Here is a 14,727-nt window from a genome sequence, read left to right on the forward strand (position 1 = left end):
GCTGTGCTTGAAAGGGTAGAGGTGCCAAGCTCAGTCTTCCAGGCTGAAGCATCGGCACCAGAACTTATACCAAGCCCAGCCCCAGGGAGAAAGAAGAGACAGTGCAAAGCAGCAGTTCCTGGCATGATGCCCTGCACAGAGCAGGAAGGAAAACGGGAACTCTGATTCTCCAGCTATAAACAGAATGCGATTTCCTTTCCTTTGGGTCCCTTCCCTGGGCTCTATTCTTGCTGGTGAGAGAATCCTGCCCACAAAGAGAAAAGGCAGGACATGGTCTACAAAAGGAAAAAAAAAAGAGCCCCCCCAGACAGTCACTTGACTACAGAAACTACAAAGTGGTAGAGGACTGGCTCCTGGGAACACAAAGAGGCTCTCTTGTGTCTCACTGGTCACACCTAGCCTGGTTCCTCCCTATCCCCAACTCAAGCAGGTCTTTAGTAACAGAGCAAGAGCAAAAACCTCAGAGTTACTAACTCTCTACTCTTGGATAAGAGTCTTCACTCAGTTTGGACCGAGGCCCATGCCCCAGAAGTGCCATTCTGATTAGATTATATGAAGGGAGTGGATGCAAGAGACAAAATGGCTAAATGAAATTAGGAGCCACCAGTCCCAATCTGCAGCTAAAACTTAAGATGCCTACAGATGTGGTTAGTGTGACATGTGCAGGGAAGAAGTGCAGAGGAATGGGATGGGCAGGGAGGGTGTCCTTGGGCAAGGAGTCTGCCTGTTCTTCACCTTTTGGCCTTGCTCTGGGCAGCCCCTGAAACTTCCATGGCTTTACCCCCCTTCTCTTCAACCCCAGGAACTGCATGGGCTTGATGGGCTTCCAGTTCTTGACCAATTCATAGAGCATGGGAATACCAGTTGGCAGGTGTTGCTCCGTGATAGTCTCTTTGGAAAGATCCTCCAGACACTTGACAATGCCCAGCAGGCTGTTGCCATGGCTGCAGTCTGTACCTTTTTGCCCTCCTTGGTCTGGGGTATTTCTTCATTCCAAAAGGGCAGAGTTCTGTCAGTGGTGGACTTCAGATTCACAGGAGGGTAGCTGATATTCAGTGAGCTCCGCACACCTGTGATCCGTACTGATGTTGCTGTGGCAGGGATGGTCAGGCTCTATCCCAAGTGGTGGGACATCATAAGAGCACCTCCAGATCTTTACCTGGGCTTTGCCGTGCTTGGCAGCAGTTTTGGCTGAGGCCAGTCAGAGCCCCATAGTGCTGCTCACTGGGGCATCAAGCCCTCACTACCACAGCCACATTTGGTCAATGGCATCCAGCCCTGTCCGAATTGCTCTCTTCTGCGCTGAGGTAAAGCAGATGTCAAACTCCTAGCCAGCATCTCACAGCAGCTGGCCATCATGCTTTGTCTCCTCATGCCAGCCGGGCTCAGGTCACATCGTACCAGCCGCTGAAGCAGTGCTCCCGGTCCTAAGTGCTCTCGTTCTGCCGGATCAGCACCAGTTTGTAGGTGGCCATGGCGGCACCTTGGTGCAAAGAGAGTGTAACTAGCGGAGATTCTGGAGTGGCTGTCTAGTCCCAGCCACGCCTGCACATTCGCCTAACTTAATTCTTATTTTAACACAAGATGGTTTTTATGAAGTTATCCTTTATGTAGATGAGGAAATTGGAGCTCAGAGATGGTGCAAATGTTAACTGTAAGATAAAATCCCATTGTGCCACAAATAAATGAGGGTTTTTTAATGGCCAAAAGTCATTTAGGAAAAAAATATGGGTAATTTTGTCAAGTGTTTTTACTCCATTTTGGGGTTATTTGTAGAGCTAGAATCTCAAGATATAGGATTGTCTACCTCTGTATCTATCTGTATCTATCTATATCCATATATCTGTCTACTTTCATTCCTAAATTCATAGATATTTAAAATATAAATTTTATTAAATTATCCAGGGTGTATAACATATATAGCTCCATTTTTTTTTTTTTGAAAAAGACTTTGCAGTATGAAACTCAAACTCAGGGTAACATCTTATCTGTGAAAAATTAAAGTTGAGTAAAGTTCTAACCAAGAACATTTGTTTTTCCAGACAGACATAAGAAAGTAAGAAAGATGGGGTAGGGCACCTGGGTGGCTTAGCTGGTTAAGCGACTGCCTTCGGCTCAGGTCATGATCCTGGAGTCCCGTGATCGAGTCCCACATCGGGCTCCCTGCTCAGCGGGGAGTCTGCTTCCCCCTCTGACCCTCTTCCCTCTCGTGCTCTCTATCTCGCATTCTCTCTCTCTCAAATAAATAAATAAAATCTTTAAAAAAAAAAGATGGGGTAGGTGGGTGGCTCAGTTAGTTAAGTGTGGGACTCTTAGTTTCTGTTCAGGTGGTGGTCTCATGAGTGGTGCTCAGTGGGGAGTCTACTTCTCTCTCTTTCCCTCTACCTCTGTCCCCCATCTCTCACATGGCTCTCTAGAATAAATAAATAAATCTTTTTTAAAAAATTAAGAAAGATTACTGATTAAACAATTACCATTCTCTTTCTTTGGGCCATAATAGGGCATGTGTTTCTGTGAAATAATTTTTAAAATGGGAAAAGAAACTAAGTTACATATTTTTGCTCTTAGAAGAGAGATCTTCTAGGAAGAACCAGCTATTTAGTCATCTGTGAAATTCATGGGTTTGAGCTTTGAAAAAAAATCTGGTACTGGAAGATTATATGCTATGTTTGTCTTATTGTCTAAAATTGGTACTGTGCCAACTAAACCTTGATATAAAGCCACTCTCACATATGCTTAATAAAAACTTGCAATAGGTCAGACCTCTGTTTGGCATATGAGATTCAGAGAGATTCACAAAGGATCCTATCTTTAGAAAAAGCACCGGGTAAATAAACAGCCAGGTATGTCAGAATTAACTTACCCCAATATCTTTGATAGGCCAAATTCTAGAATGTGAAAATGTTTTATAGGATACACACTTTCTCTTAATATTTATGATAGTGATGTGTTACCTATGCACATTATAATATGTTAAATAACCAAGTTTTATTTCTCATATGAGGGCCACATTTTGCAAAGAAACAGTTTTTGTTTATTTCATTTGTCACCTTAGAAAAATAGATAACTAGAGTACAATAAAACTCCCTTGGATGAAAATGTTAGGTGACTGCTTTCTCAGAAACTTACCCATTCCTGAGCATTAACCTCCAAGTCTTTGAGTTTCAAATTTGAAGTTAAGCAGAATTACAAATGACTGTATCTTCAGTCTTTGTGTTTCTCAGCAAATGGTTAATCTGTGAGAACCAGTGTTCTACTGAAAAATTTTAACACAAATGCATATTTATCTTTGTCTTTGGTAAAAATAGAGTGGGTTCTGATAAAATTTCCCTTGCTCTACTAGAGTCATAACAGAGCTCTTGAGGGGACACTGTGCAAGAAATAATCCAAGAGGATAGCCAGAAACAAACAAACAAAAAAAGGTTCACATAAAATGAAAAGAAAATGAATCTTTCATCTTCCAAAAGATGACTGAGGATTCCCATAGACCATCTTTCTAGTCAAACAACCATAATTAGTGAAAATGATAGGAAAAAAAAAAACACTAATATCTCTGTACATTGTCTTAAGGGCATTCAGCAAGTGGAGAAACATTTATTCAAATCTACTAAATCTCAGTAAGAACAGTGAGAGAATGTGGCATTTGAGCCCTGACCTACCCAACTCTGCCCATCAGTTCAGCATGACAGAAGCTCTACTCCTAGACAGTCAGCTTAGAACACAGGGCTCCCTCTCCTAAGACTGGTTGAGAGATCCTTCCTTCACATAGCCCCCACAGAGAACGGAAACTCTATTCCAGGAACAGTAGGGTGAGAACAGTGGCCCCATCCACCTCTCCACATTCTGCTCATAAGGTAGAGGTTCCACACCAGTACAGACAAACCAAGACCAACAGAGGCCAATACCCTGCCCAGAGCTCTGCTCAAAAGGACAGGCATCACTTAGAAGTGGGCTACTGTACCCATGCCCTAGAGCCGTGACTCACAGACTTTGCCCAGGGTGGGAGGCAGGCTGTGAGAACAGAGAGCTCTGAAGCTCTCCCCAAGGGAACCAACTTAATTTGGAAAAGTACATAGGGAAGCTCATACCTAAGGATGTTGTTGAAAACAGTAGAGAGGAGAGCAATTAAGAGGACGCTGGTAGCTCTGCAAAAGCAACAAATCAAACCATAGTCAGTTAGTAGTTACCAGAGAAATCCAGGGAAGGAGATAAGCAAGAAAAGCCATCCTGGGGTAGGAATGAGCTTCAGAAACTCGCCTAAAATCTACCACTGCAAAGAAACTTGAATTAAATTTGATCAGACCGTGGAGAGATTTATGTTCCAGCGCATTGCTGAAAACAGTTAGGGCAACTAGCCAGCAGTTAGTGGAAGCTAACAACCGGTGTGATTACATCAGAGGCTGCCAATTTAACAAGAGAGATTAGGGAAAGAGTCAAAGAGAAAGCAAAAACACTATCATGCCAAGGTGACCGTGCCCATGTGCAGAGCTGGGCATTCTGGGGAGTGACATCAGATGTTATGTGGAAATAGAACCCAGTGAACAGTCAGTCCAGCTAAGGCACTAACCAAATAACAAACCAAAAAACAAGCAGATAAACCAAATAAACAAGTGATGAAAAGCAACAAAAATCCCTGCACATAACAACACAAGAAAAACTACAGACCAGTATCTGTCTATGAATATAGACAGAAAATCTTCAACATATTAGAAAGACAAGTCCAGCAACATATAAAGTATGATACATTCTGACTAAGTGAGATTTATCCCAGGAAAGCAAGGTGGTTTAAAATCAAAGAATCAGTTTAGGTAATATATTGTATCAAAGAATATAAAGAACAAAAAACACATGATCATCTCAATTGGTGCCAAAAAAAACCTTTTGACAAAATTCAACACCTTATTATGATAGAAACACAGGACAAACTACAAGCCTCCTAACCTCATAAAGAACATCTACGGAAAGCCCACAGCTAGCATTCTTAATGGTGAGTGACTAAAACATTTCCTCCCAAAAAATCTGTATTCTTAGTAAGCATCCAAAATGATTCTAATGTAACTGGTCCATAGATCTGCATTTGGCAATCTCTGTAAGATGAGAAAAAGTAGGGTTTCTTTTCTGATGCAGTTAGAACTAGGAATTAGCATTGGCTCCAGAGGACAATCACTAAATGATATACACAGACCTTAACCCTTTCATAAATGTGACTTATCTCAGGATACATCAAAAGTAACAAGGCTTTTGGTGCAAGTAGTTTATTTAGAGACTGGAGGTGATTCTAAGAAGCAGAAGTGAGGAACAGGAAGACCAAAGCACCTACACAGAAAGAGTAAAATGAATACCTTGCCACGTAAGTTGAGGACCCTATTCATCCAGGGCCTAGATGAGTCTGTCCTTCGCCCCTGTGCCTGAGATCAGAAGTGGGCAGAGAAATGTGAATTGGAGTCCCAATGAAATCTACAAACATTGACCCTGTTCCATAACATAATATTTTATCTTAAGTCATACCAACATTTATTCATTCCTCAATCTTTCAGTATTGGATAGGAACCATACAGCTTGGCTTAAATGCGATTTCTTTTGGGGGTCCTTTGCAACTAACTTAACTTCTCTTTGCTAAAGCAAAGTTTTTTTATATTAACATTAGGATATAACATAATATTAATAAAGTTTCTTTATATTAACATTAGGATAATTCTAGTAACACTTGTATTATAAGGAATAAATAATTATTACCTATGAAGCTAAGGAACAATTTGTGACACAATTTGAGTTCTCAATAGATATTATCCTTTTGTATTATAAGACTAACTGCATTTACCTATGGTTATTGCATTAAACACAGCCATAATGATTTGCACTTTTACTTATTTTAAAGTGGATCAAATTTTAAATGACTCATGGAGCAATGAAAATCAGAATGTGCCTTGGTTTTTATGATTTTTCTTCAATCCTTTATATTTGTCTATACCACAATTTAATATTAGTGATTTGCCTTCACTGAGTCTTTCTAGAACATTCAATGCAATTTTTTAATTATTATATATATTTATATTTTTGAAAGCACAATATACATAATGTACATTATTCAAAAAGCACAGTGACTGGGCTCTCCCCTTCCCTGTCCCTGGGCCTCTCAGGTTAATCCCCAGACTTAGCAGCTTTTCTGATTTTCTCACATTTCGTAGTCCATGCTTCAGAAGCATTTTATTTTGTTTTTTGTTTGTTTTGTTTTTCTCCATATAAGTAAAACTTCAAATTTGTGTCTTTTTATACCAAAGATAGTATAGTATGAATAAATTTGTTCATTCATTCCGTTTTTCTCTCAGAACTTGAAATTTTATCTTTTTCTTGGCTTAATATAATTTTTATTGAGATATAAAGCACTGACCTGTACACAGTTGAATACATTTGGAGAAATATATTTACCTGACAGAGAAACCACTATCACACAGATCAATTTTTCCTGTTCTTAAGCTTTCTACACATGCAAGCACGTACGATGTTCTCTTGGTTTATTTTGTTCAGCAAATTGGTGGAGAGTCATCTCTCTTATGGTTGCATATGGCAACAATCTATTCCTTTTTATTGCTGTATATTCTTGTGCTGTATGAATATATGATAATTTGCTTATCCATTCACCTACTGATGAATATTTTTTAAATCAACTTTAATGAGATATAGTTTTTAAATAATAAATGCCCCCCTTTAAGGGCATGAGTCTATAATTCTATAAGTTTGACAGTTCATATGTGTGTGGATGTGTGTACAATCTACATACAGAACAGTTCCAGTTCCAGAACCCAAGAAAGTTCCTTTATTTTGGTCCACAGTCCCAGCCCCTCAGTGGGCAATCACTGTTTTGATTTCCATAACTATAAAATTGTTTTGCTTCTTCTCACATTTCATTTACCTGTATCCACTCTTTTGTGTGACTTCTTTTGCTCAGTATATTTTTTGAGATTTATCCATGTTGTATGTTCATGTCTATTTACCAATGAGTAGTATTTTATTGTTGGCTATACCCCAAAATGTTCACCTGTTAATAGACATTTGGGTTAGGGGGCGCCTGGGTGGCTCAGTTGGTTAAGCGACTGCCTTCGGCTCAGGTCATGGTCCTGGAGTCCCGGGATCGAGTCCCACATCGGGCTTCCTGCTCAGCGGGGAGTCTGCTTCTCCCTTTGACCCTCTTTCCTCTCGTGCTTTCTATATCTCATTGCCTCTCTCTCTCAAATAAATAAATAAAATCTTAAAAAAAAAAATAGACATTTGGGTTATTTTTAGGTTGGGGCTATTATAAATAAAGCTGCTATGAATATTTGTGTACAAATCTATTTGTGGATATATGCATTTAGTTATTTTGCATAAATAGTTAGTCATGGAATTGCTGCATCATTGTGTAGATGACAGTATATGTTTACTACATTTGTAGATACAGAAAGGGTGTTAGTGTGAATATTATGGATATAGAATCAGATTATTAAATGAATAATAAAAGTGGAAAACTAAACTGAAAATTATAAGATGGAATTTTCTAGGTAAAAATGTAGAGGTTAAATATACTTAGGGAAAAATTAACTGCACACAGAGAGATGGAGATGTCCATTTATGTGAATACATATATGAGTTTTGTTGCCACAAAAAGCCAAACCATACTTTCTCTTGGGAGAAATTTCTTGTTAGCCTTGCTATTTTTATAAATCAAGTAAAGTTCATGTACCACTAAGTCATAGCCAAACTTAATTGCTCTTTCTTAGTATATTGTTACCTGGTACAAATGAGTCTCTGGGAAGAAGTGTTTTAATTTATGAATTAGTTTGAGGCAGAGGATTAAAATTGTTAAGAGATGAAGCAAATAATACATTTTATGTTAAAAAAAAAAAAGAAGAAGAAGATAGCAGGAGGGGAAGAATGAAAGGGGGGAAATCGGAGGGGGAGACAAACCATGAGAGGTTATGGACTCTGAAAAACAAACTGAAGGTTCTAGAGGGGAGGGAGGTGGGAGGATGGGTTAGCCTGGTGATGGGTATTAAAGAGGGCATGTTCTGCATGGAGCACTGGGTGTTATACACAAACAATGACTCATGGAACACTACATCAAAAACTAATGATGTAATGTATGGTGATTAACATAACATAATAAAAAAATAAATAAAATAAAATAAAATTGGTAAGAGAAGGCATGGGCACAAATCACTTTTCATATATCATTTAATTTTTAGGAAACTCTTCAAAGTAGTATAATTATTAATAGTTCTCAGATGAGAGAGCTTATCATATAAGATGTTAAGTAACTTCCCCAAGATCATAAAGCCAAATTTGGACATTGAAATCTGGTTTCATTTTTACCCTTTTCCCCATATAACTTCCCAAATATACAGCAGTTCCTAGTCAGTGGGAATGTCATTAATGAGTCGCATATTGATTCTGATTGTAATTTATTCACATTCTTCTAAATCCCATCAGGATTTAAATGATTTCTTGAGAAAGTCAGATATATTCAGATGAATACATTTATACATTTGTTTCTGTAGTATATTAAATGGGTCCCTTGCAACCTGAACTTGAATTCCTCATTCATATTGTCTAACTTCCCTTTGCAGAAAGGCTGGCTGACACATATTTAAACTACTGGTCTTTACCAAAAAGAATCAATTCCAATCATATTCTTTTCCATGGTTAAAGTAAGGTTTATTTTGAGCTATTTTGAATTAAAAATAATCTTTCTACAAGAATAAGGCCATGTTACAAACACAAATATTATACCCTGATATGTGTTTCAAAATTGGTGTCAAGAGAGTTAAAACAGTTTAAATTTAAATTGCATAAAACCTCACCCTTCCTATTGTTAGACCTAATACTAATACATTGTTGGCTTTGATGGTTTTTCAAGGAGAACTGAAAGAATGATTAATTCTTTGTATATATCTCATCAGAAGGGATACAAGTTTTATGTAGAAAGGATGGGCTCCCCAAACTCTTTTCCAAATTATTTTCAGCTTATCAGTTGAATGCATGGTAGGGTTTAACAAATCACTAGCACTGAGTTTCCCTACTTGCCTTTTAAACAAATAAGTAAACTACCAAGTGGATTTCAGCCAGAAGTTACTTCGTCTGTGACTAAAGGCTGTCTGTCCCAAGTGTTTAATATGAAATAATTTATCCTTCAAAAAGAGCTGGAAAACAGTAAAATTTTTAAAATAACAATTTTTGTTTTTACATTTTAGTTTATTTATTCTTTCACTTTGTTTTAATCTTTTGATGTATTAAAAAATTATAAATTATTTGATTGCCATATTAAGCAGCCCAGTCATGTTTTCTGTGTCCACTTTTTATGGTTTTTCATTTATTGGAAGCTTTGTTAAAGGCCAAAAATATACTATTTTTTAAATACACCAATTACGTTTTCCCCTAAAGCTTGTAGTTTCATTGGGGATTCTTTAGATACATGAAAAACTTATAGTTCATGCTTTAATTTTTTATTTATTGTATTCCCAGAAAAGTTGAAGCCTTTTTTCCCATATGTTAAATTACTAGGCACTATCTCTCACTAATGAAATGCTTGTTTATGTCCTTTTGGCCATCTATTTATTAGGATCATGAGTTCTTATTAACTTATATGAACTCCATATGGAAATATTAATACTTTTTATATAACATTTTGTATAAAAGTTTTCCCATTTATATATAAAATATTTTTTGAGCTATAGAAGATGATTAGTGGGGTGGGTTTAATGATTAAAGATATATGTTTGGACCTTCTTATGTTTAGATTCAAATCTTGGTTCAATTTATGATAAACTTTGTGACTTTAGGAAAATTACCCAATGATAAAAATAATATACAAAAATATGTGATTTTACTATGTGTATGAATTATGAGAGATGAAAAACTCAAAGAATTCAAATTGTCCATGGCCAACAGCTAGTGGTATAGTCAGGGATAGAAACCAGGTATTTCTTTCTTTCTTTTTTTTTTTCTTTAATTTATTTGACAGAGAGTGCGCAAGAGAGCACAAGCAGGGGGAGCATCAAGCAAGGGGAGCAACAGAGGGAGAGAGGAGAGAGAGAAACAGGCTCTCCGCTGAGCAGGGAGCCCGATGCGGGGCTCAATCCCAGGACTCCGGGATCATGACCCGAGCCAAAGGCAGACCCTTAACTGACTGAGCCACTCAGATGCCCAAAAGCAGGTATTTCTTATCTCTGGGCTTATGCTATTAAAAACCATATTATATTGCTTCTATGATTATACATACTGTCATGGAAGAAATTGAAATAATAAGACATCACTACATTATAAGATGATTAGGTAATATTTATGGATTTTTAGGAAGTGTGTAGCATATAGTAACTCCTCAAACAGTGACATTGATTATTACATTTGTGTGTGGTCCACTCTTACGAATATGTATCCATATCTATCTTATCTCTCTATCTATGTCTATTTCATATTCTCTATTGCTTCCAAAGATTAAGAAGGCTTTTGTTATATATCTTTTTTTAAATTCAAATTAACTATGTAATTAGACAACACTTATAGAATATCTACACAGTGATGCTCCCATGGAGACCCTCACTGTTTCGAGAATGCTCCTTCTCTAACCCTATTGTCAGTGCCCATTTATTTTTCTCTCCCACACCTTCCTTCCAAGTGTTATTCCCACTTTTAGGCCTTCATGGTCTACCCATCTGGTATTGACTACAAACCAGCATGTTCATTACGGTTCTTTCCACTGAGTTTCAAATCCATGCCTCCAACCTGCTAATGTTCCTCAAACACACCATATCCTAAACTGAACTCACCACATTGTCGTCTACCCCAAGCCTGCCTCCCCTTCAGTGCTCTTATCCCCTGGAAAACATCAACCATGGTTTCCCATGTGGAACATTCCTTCTACCTGTCCATTCCCTCCACCCTGTTTTCACCTGACTAAATCATATACCTAAGTTTCAACTCACATATCCCTTCTGTGAGCTGTCCTTTCTTAGCCCATAGTTGTACTTGTCTCTGCTTTACATTTCCTCCCATACCTAGATCAGAGAACTCTTAGCGTCAGCCACGATGTTATGTTCATCCTTGTATCTCCAGCACCTATTCAATGCCTGGTACATAGCATAGTCTGAATAAGTGCCCCATGTAGGAAGAAGGATTTCACTGCCAAAGTGCAATAAAACTTTCCAACTGGGATAGCACCTCAAGGGCCTTAATAATGAGTGTTCCTGATTTCTTTGTGAGTTGCTTCTTCTTACATTTCAAGTATATCATTATAAACTGATGTTGATCAATATAATAAATGACAGATGTTAATAATAGCAGTTTCATGTGATAAACAGAAGCTGCATATCTCTTTTACTGTAGAAACAAGGGGAGTGATTGTCTATGGTGCCCAATAGAGCACATTATTCACACTGAACATCTAAAGTCTGACCCATATATGTACAAGGTCTTGTGTTAGACTCATGAGGACAAAGACAACTAAAATAGGTCCCCTGTACTTGGAGGCAGTCACTGTTTAAGGAAAACTGAAAATGGAAATGAAAGAAACTCTATAGGATAGACTTGAAGATAATTTGCTGATATGTACCAATCTTGCTAAAGTGTGGATTTTGGATATAAATATATATTTATTCTCCATGCCCCTTATTCTTTTTTAAAAAGATTTATTTAGTTATTTGAGAGAAAGAGAGAGAGAGCACACAAGTGGGGGCTGGCAGAGGAGCAGAGAGAGAGAGAGAGAGAGAATCTGAAGCAGACTCCCTGCTTAGCACAGAGACTAACTCGGGGCTCCATCTCACAACCCCAAGATTATGACCTGAGCCAAAATCAAGAGTTGGAAGCTTAGGAGCTTAGTCCATTAAGCATCTGACTCTTGGTTTTGGCTCAGGTCATGATCTCCGGTCATGAAATTGAGCCCCATGTCAGGCTCTGAGCTCAGCGCAGAGTCTACTTCAGATTCTCTCTCCCTCTCCCACCTGCTCACACACACTCTCTCTCTCTCAAATAAATAAATAAAATCTTTTTTTTAAAAAAAAGAAGAGTTGGAAACTTAACCAACTGAGCCACCCAGGCACCCCTCCTTGTCCCTTTTTCTTGAGTAGTCTCCATATTTCTGAGTCAAGGAAATAGAAGTAATAGAAGTAACTGGGATAAACACATAAAAATCTCACCTTCCAAACTAGTTTCTCTGGAAACCAAACAAAGAATAGGAAAAGATGTGTTATATATTCAACTGCTTTCAGGAACAATGACATAAATCCATAGTTTTAAAATTTTGTTTCAGTTAGAACTCCTTTAATATGTTGAATGTGAAAGCATTTGGGCTAGAACCAGACCCAGAAATATGCTGAAATTTTCCCACTTGCAACCATCATTTGTAAAATTATTCATTCATTTAACAATATTATTGAGTTCCTAATATATGCCAATTTTTGAAGGTATATTCTGTGAGAACTGTTGCTCAAAGAGAAGGAAGATGAAGGAACTGACAGTTGGTGAGTATTTACTTTATTCCAGAAAATTCTGGATGATCCATGTGTACATCATCTCATTCTGTAAAATATACGTTATTATACACATTTTGTAATGGTTCTGTAAATATTATGCATACTTTCAAGATGAGGAAATTGAAACTGATTTATAGTAAATGTTTGCCCAAGGTCATGTTTTTTTTTTTTAAGATTTTATTTATTTATTTGACAGAGAGAGACACAGCAAGAGAGGGAACACAAGCAGGGGGAGAGGGAGAGGGAGAAGCAGGCTTCCCACTGAGCAGGGAGCCCGATGCGGGGCTCAGTCCCAGGACTCTGGGATCATGACCTGAGCCAAAGGCAGATGCTTAACGACTGGGCCATCCAGGCACCCCCCAAGGTCATGTTTTTAGAAAGCAAACTAACCCATGATTTTCAAATCTAGGCAGCCTATTCTTCAAAGTACTTTCTCTTTGAATTTTTCTGTAATGTCTTTATCAAATTCTAAATAGGTGAGTTAAATCTCCATCATTTTGGTGGAAGCAATGCATCATAAGGTTTGGTGGACTATATTGTACATCTTGGTGATATGCTTTATTTTATAATTCTATAAAATATATAAAATATTTCATATATGGAAAAATATTAACTGGAAAATAAAAGTATAATGAAAGGGTTCAGAATGAGCCTCTCAACAATATGCCGCTTTGGCATGTGGATTACTTTGAGCTGATGTCAATCAAGGCCTAAAAGACTCAGAAAAAACTTTTACCTCCCCCTTAATTGCCTGAAAGAAACTAAATAGAGTTCTGGTCCAGGAAGAGAGCTCTCACTAGAGATAACCATTGAGTCTGAGCTAGGTGTGGTAAGCTGGGGGGAGGGGGAGCTGCGCAGGTCCAGAGGATCAATTCCTCTCTCTCTGTGTCCCACTCTCTGCATGACATGGCAAAAATCTGGTTACCAAACATTTGCTCTTCCCATCTCCTTATGAATTATTTTCCTCCCATTTGAAGTCCAAGACCTCTACCCCTTCTCCTTAGCTCAGAATGACATATAAGCCTCAGTTGTCTGAGTGCCTGAGGGTCTCATATTCTTATGGAGCTCCTGCACCTATCTAATTAGATATTTTTTCTCCTGTTTATCTGTCAAAGAAACTAGAAAGGTAGAAAAAAAAGTTTCCTCCTCCACATATGAAATGGAAAAAATGTCTTAAAACATATATATTTTAAATTACATGTGTATATAATACATATATATTAAATTATATATAACATATAAATTATTTTACATATATATAATTTAAGAACAGTTCTTCCATTTCACGTTTTATTATCTTAACTATATATCAGTGATATTTTGAGAAAAATATCCTAAGACACATACCGAAGATTACTTTTAAGTAAGTAGCCCTGCTTAAAAATTAAACAAATAAAAAGATGCTAAAATTTGAAAGCTTTGTTTATTGGAAGAAAGTATTCTGAAAGATTGACATTAACTTGGGGAAAAAAGTTTCCACCAGAGGGCAGTATGGATTTATAATCATTCTAAATCAATAAAGACTGTTCTTACATTCTTAATCCAAAAATCCATGTTGTGGTAGATAAAATCTTTAAAAATGTTTGTATAATATCTATTGGAACACATGATATTTGATTACCCACCTATTATGACAGTGTATAGCAGTCAGATATTTTTTTTTAAACATGGATAATCTGCTTTTTAGGGAAAAAAAGAAATGAGTGAGCTTGAAGCAACTACTGTCTTTGATTTGTGCAAGCCAAAATTCACTCTTAGCTGGCTTTCAGGGCTTTAGAATTGCTATACTCATTCATGACTGTATTTCTAATAATATATACTTCTGTGAACAAAACAAAGTGGCAGTAATTTCTGTATTTTATGATTTTAAAATAAGCAAGTGTGTAGAGAATCGTAGAAAAAAACTGTCAGAAAGTCATTTTATTTTTGAAGAATGAAGAAAAGAAGGAAGAAAACAGCAAATATTCACTAGGCAATAATTCCAACATCAAATGCTTATCTTTGCTGAGGCAAGTGAATGAAATAACTTGTTTTTTAAGGCTCTTAATTGCGAACAAGTTGAAAGTTGGTGAAGGGTGGGGTAGGGAGTAGGTATTTATTTATAACAATTTCTAGACAAATCAACTATATCTAGGCAGCTTCTCTACACTTAGATGCTGGTAAAACTCCTATCATCAAATTTTGGAACTACTCACATGAAACCAAATGGCAAACACTTTATGAA

General features: G+C 37.3%; 1 pseudogene; it reads right to left on the reverse strand.

The window, feature by feature from the left end:
- Nucleotides 1-731: 731 nt before the first annotated feature.
- LOC113912866 lies at nt 732-1,475 on the reverse strand (annotated as a pseudogene).
- Between the last annotated feature and the right edge of the window lie 13,252 nt (nt 1,476-14,727).

Source organism: Zalophus californianus, chromosome 4 (assembly GCF_009762305.2).
Source record: "Zalophus californianus isolate mZalCal1 chromosome 4, mZalCal1.pri.v2, whole genome shotgun sequence".
In the NCBI taxonomy this organism is placed as follows: domain Eukaryota; kingdom Metazoa; phylum Chordata; class Mammalia; order Carnivora; family Otariidae; genus Zalophus; species Zalophus californianus.